Genomic DNA, 6,196 nt, shown 5'->3' with positions numbered 1-6,196 from the left:
TCTTACCAGAGTATGTGTGTCTTTAAACATTGAGGGCCAGAAATACCCAACATGGGTAATCTTGATGATGGTGGTTTGCGCTGAATAATGGCCCCTTGAAAGGCCATGATGGAATTCGTGTAAGATCTTGCGGGCTTGGTCTTGGTCTACGCAATGCAGTAGAATCCTGTCAAAATTCCTTTTAAAAAGCACTCCTTCAATAAGGCGAAAGCCACTATTCTGCATCATGTAGAATCACCTCTTTTCAGGAGAGATGTCAGATGGGAAGATTCCAGTCTCCATGAAGTGTTTTTGGCTCTCGATCCAACCTACTTCCGTTTACTCATAGGCGAACATCACAACTTCTTGTGCAGTAATCTCGACTTCTCGAGGGTCAGACTCTTGGGCTATATATTCGCAAAGGCCTTTTCCATGGATTACCTTAGTGGGCCTGACATCAATGTCATATTATAAGATCTTGGTAATCCAGTTTGCCCTTTTCTCTGTAATGTCACCCTCCATTATATATTCCCTAACTGAAGGGTGAGCGACATACACAATAGTCTTATTGCAGGCAATGAAATGCTTGAAATTTTTGAGGCCTTTGACAATGGCCAGTGCTTGATTTTCAACAAAGTTGTATTTAGCCTCATACTCCTTTAGAGTTTTGGAATGAAAGGCTATTGGATGCTCACCCTTTTTGTCTACATCTTTCTGGGTTAGTACCATGACAATGCTATAATTGCTAGAAAAAACATACATTATGAAATCTCTAGGCATATCAGGGTTTGAGAGTACCGGGGTGGAAGAGATGGCGTCTTTGATTTTCTCAAATGCCTCTTTTTCTTCGGGAGTCCATTTAAAATATATGTCCCTTTTGAGAATTAGTGTGATAGGCCTCACCATTCCAACAAAGTCTGAGATGAAACGACTAACAAAGTTGACCTTGCCTAGGAAGGACTGGATGCCCTTATTGTTGATGGGAAACTCAATCTGGATTGATGGAGACCCCTTCTTTTGACACTACGTGTCCCAATAACTTTCCTTGCGGGACCCCAAAGATGCATTTCTTTGGGTTTAATGAAATGCCGAATTCCAAACACTTTTGGAAAACTAGCTCAAGATGATCAAAATGATCTTCTTTATGCTTTGAAAATACCGTCAAGTCATCCAAGTAAATGAGGATAATTTTATTAATCATCTCCTTAAAAGCCAAATCCATAGCCCTCTAAAAAGTGGCACCTGCATTTGACAATCCAAACGGTATTTTTTGGTAAACAAATGTTCCTCATTTGGTTGTGAAGGTGGTCTTATGTTGGTCCTCTAGCTTTACCAACACTTGGTTATAACCCGAGAATCCATCCAGCATCGAAAACATCTCAGACCCAGCCATGGTGCTTAATAATTGTTCCATTAGTGGCAAAGGGTAATGGTCTTTTAGAGAAGCTTGGTAAAGTCACAAAAGTCCACACAGAGCCGGATATCCCCATTCTTCTTTCTGACGTATACTAAATTTGATATCCATGTACTATGCTTGATGGGGTGGACAATTTTGGACTCTATTAATTTCTTCAACTCTTGCGCCATGAGAATCTGAATCTTCGGATTGACAGGTCTTTGCTTCTATCGGACCAGCTTGGCCCCATCGAAAAGTTCAGTGGTGTGTTGAATGATGTTAGAATTGTAACCTTTCAAATCCTCATACGACCATGCTATCACGCCCATGTATTCATAACAATATCGAGCCAACCTTTCTCGGTCCTCTAGGGGAACTCCCTTTCCGACCTTAATTGTTCTCCCATTCCCTACTGACATTTCGGTGTACTCACCCTTATCAGCTATGAATTTTTGCTTGTCATTTTTAGCATCATCATGGTCAAATAAATTCTCCAGGGTGATCAATCCATTCAGGAGCTTATTGGATTTCAATTGAATGATTTAATCCCCATAAGCCTCTTTTACTTTAGACTGCATTTGATCAGCAAACTCCCCAGAATTTTGGATGAACAGAGCAATTTTCTCATCACTCTCAAAAACTTGCCAGTGGGTGTCATTGTCTAGAATAGCTGGCTGAACAACCACGCGGACCGCCTGAAGGTTGGCGAGCAAATCCACAGCAGGGTCGAATTGCGACCCAATAGTGGTCATCTGATCAACAACTACATTTGCCTTTCGAGGAATCCTCTGGATGTTGAAAGCATCAAAGATATCAATCAAATCCCTTGTCATATGGCGATAAGACCTCATGTGGACTTGCTTGGCACTTGAGATTCCTCAGACCTAGTACATTATCAGCTCAGAATCACCCAAAACTTTCCGTTGTTTTATTCCCATATGTTCTGCTAAACTTAGGCCTTGGATTAGCCCCTCATATTCCACTTCATTGTTGGAGCAAGCAAACTACAGTTAGAAAGACCTCAGGACTTGTTCACCTGAAGGTGAAGTAAGACAAATTCTTGCACCCAAACCTACCTTGCATCTTGCACCATCAAAGTGCAAGGTTCAAAGCACAGAGGATAGCTCCTCCTTGGTTAGTGGCTCCTTGGTTAATTTTGGGATAATCTGATCCTCATAAAAAAATACAGTAGGTACCAAGACCCATGGCGTGGTAATTAGAATATGGATCAAAATTTATGAATTCATTGAGGAAAACTTCTTGCTCTGGTGTAATATCCCCGGTCACTTCTTCATCCTCTAGAATTTCTACGGTTCTTCTCTCCTCATTAGAGATAGAGGTATGAGTAGACTCAAAGTTGAGCATAGCCTGATCAACTGCATGCTTGGTGTGTAGGGGCTCTGAAAGAATTTTGAGCTTAGTACCATGTCGGGTCCGAAGGATGAGGTGGGATCAATCTAAAGATAAGTAACCTCCTATCTTGGCAGTAAAGTCTCAGGAGAGGAAGAGGCCAAAAACAGGTGGGATGTCAATAACTACTACCTCTTGGGACATGGTGACACTAGGACATGCAAACAATCTCAGCGGAAGACTTTTAATAAGACCTACGGTTTGAACTTTATTTCCATCTAGTTGCATAACACCCCTACGTAGAGGCTCGTATTTGATGTTCAAAACCTCAACAATTTGCTTAGGCATGACGGTAGTGCTAGCACCAGAATCTATCATAGAATTATGTAGTAGTTTGTCTCCTACTATGAGGGTCAAATAGAAAGGGTTTGGTTTAGGCTTACCTTCTACTTGGGATCTAGGTGATGCGACCTCATTTATCAGTACAACTGGCGAGTGCGATTGTGTTGCGGGGGTTGCAAATCTTTCCTCATTGGCCTGTGAAGAGCTGGTAGCATTCCTGTCAGCAGGTCTCTCCACCTCTACTAGAGTCTCTTTTAACCGATTCTTTTGCTTTGGGATGCTAAGGAGATCCCATTAGGAAACGTTAGTCGAGGCTTTCTTTAGCTTCTCCACCACGTCCAATATTGATGGCACCGATGCTTTTGCTTCTCTCGACTTATAGGGGACGAACTCCTTCCTCTGATATGTGGTGACAACCACAGGTTGTTCATGAACTTTATTTGGGATGAACCTCCCTTGCGTGCCTACATGCTCTCCTGTGAAACATCTTTTTGACCGGAGGTTGTAGTCAGACTGCACTTGGGGAGCTCCCGAGCTTGATGCAATTGCGTCATTTGTGAGTACGCCATCCTCGTCTTCCATCCAAGAGATTAAAGCATGGTCTGGAGCTATCTCCATTTCTTTCTCTATTGACATGCCTTGCATCTGAATGATGAGAGCCGCATTGTCCATGCCAGGGGAAGCATAAATTGAAACATCCGGGGCAACACCTGGACCTCGCTGATTGGCAATTTTTTGTTGTAAATTGCCTTTCGGGAAGTTTCTTGGGGCATGGCCATTGTTACGTGGGAAACACAAAGAATTGGTGTCATCCGCTAGATTATTTTGTCCTACGGTTAACTCTTTATTGGTGCTGGGATAGACAATTTGCAAAGGATTGGGCACTGGAACTATCTGGCCATTCGACTGACTTGAGGAAGCTCAGTTATTCACATATTGGTTTTGTTGATATGGGGGTCTATTCCCTTGGAAGTTTTGCTGGAAGGGAGGTCTAGCAGGGGGAATTTGGGATCTTTTTCAAATTAATGATTTCATTTGAGAAAGATCTCAACAAATTTTTCATATCATTGACTTCCACAACCAGAGATGAAGGGGAAGACATGCTTGCTTGTTGGGATCTGGGATACACATACAACTAGGCACGACCTGCTCAAGAACTTGATTTGATAACTCAGGGAAGACCGACATGAGCGGTTGTGGTGCAAGCTTTCCAGCATCAATTAAATTATTTTCTGCTCGGACCGCCAAGTCATACGCATCTGGGAGAGTATTTCCTTTGAGAGAGTGAATCATCACAAATATATCTGAATTGAAGGCTTTCAGATAAAAAACAAATGCCATATCTACGGGAGGATGAGCGGATAACAATATCCTCTGCCAGGTTCTCTGAAACCTCATATTAAATTATGTCACCGCTTCCTGAGGAGCCCTTTTGATGGTAACCAGTTGCTACATTAGAGATGATCTATCAACCTTATCGGAAAATCTCTCAAAGAAGCGATCACTCAGCTGGTCCCAATCGGTTATAGAGTTTGGAGCAAGAGATCTATACCAATCTAAAGCTCTTCCTTTGAATGAAGCTGCAAGCAGTCTCAGAGCCACATTTTGCTCTGTAATGTTATGGACAGTGCAAACATCGACCACATCTTGTAGATGTTCCCTCGACATCTTGGAACATTCTCCTGTGAATTTAGGGACATCTTTTAGCGCGGAGGTAGGAATTGGCCCCCATACTGCAGGTGGAATGGGAGGAATGAGAGGACTACTGTTATTCCAACTCACACAATTTCTACGAGGAACTTGAGCCATTACTATGGGGATAGGTATCGCAGGGATAACAGATGGACTCTGAGAAGAAGTAGTTGCGATCAGATGAATGCTTACCAAGGGTGGTAGAAACAAACTAGGATTTGAAGCTGTTTGACTCCTGGTAACAGGTCTATGGCTCATAAACTTGCTTAGGCTTGTTCAAAATTATGTCCCACCGAGCGTGCCAGAAAAAGAACTATTGACTACTAATTTTACATTAAACGCTAACAACCTTATGGGAAATTCAGTGACGAGGGACCTTTTGCACGAGAGTCATTGAATAACCTTTGGGTTTAAGAAGTCGTCTCTTCATACAATTTGGGGAGAAAAGGGGGAGGAGAAAACTAAAAAAAAATGCTACACTACTTAGGCGATATGCTAGAATATTTTTAGGATACTAGCAGCATAGAAAACCCAGATACATGCAGTTTTGAGGCCCATTCAACAACCTACATGCTCAACACTATTAGAGAAGATAATTTAACTAAACTCATTCAACATAATATGATATTCACCATTCATCCAATAGATAACAAGTCTTAAAACATAGTTTAATCCGTAGAGTCTCATAACATATATCATAGAAGTTACTAAATTGAATACAACACAAAAGTTAGTTTATTAAGCTTCAAATAAAACAACCACATAGGTCATAGGCACAATCTGATATGTCTATCATTCACCCAATTCAATTAACATAAAGGCTTTTTCAATGAGCCAAAGTCTAATCCATTCTCATGAAAGTCTAAACCCTTAAAAAAGCAGAAAGAAGGCCTATAAATAACCCTCGACCTTCAACAAACAACACGAAAGCATCAGAAAAAATCCTAGCAACCGCTTCCAATCAAGAATCTCCCTACGTGGCACTCATAGAGATGCAAGCAAGAGAAAACGACCTTTAATGTTGTTATTCCAACCGCATCATGGTGACCCCTACACCTGCCAAACAAGAAAATCACGATGCAAACAACATTCTGGTTCACGAATCATCAAAGAAGACATGCGACAACTTGGGGGAGACCCGAAGTCGAATGCAAAAAGGGAACTAGAACATGCAACGCGGAGGCACGAAGTGTTGCTGCCAGCATACGAAAGATGGTGGGGTTGGAAAACATATGCCATAGAAAAAAGATCCATGCCACGCGGCGGCTCTGCGTCCTCTCAACACTGAGCGAGAAAAATGAGCCGCTTAAAGCAACATCGAGACACCACTTGGCACACACGCGAGTGATCAGGAGAGCAGGCCAAAAATTAAAGGAAGGAGCCGAAACTTTACCAAAATGCCGCACACGAACCACTCCGAAAGAATATTAACATTTA

The sequence above is a fragment of the Cryptomeria japonica genome, chromosome 1, assembly GCF_030272615.1.
Source record: "Cryptomeria japonica chromosome 1, Sugi_1.0, whole genome shotgun sequence".
NCBI classification, from domain to species: Eukaryota; Viridiplantae; Streptophyta; class Pinopsida; order Cupressales; family Cupressaceae; genus Cryptomeria; species Cryptomeria japonica.
Note: the sequence above shows the minus strand (reverse complement) of the source record.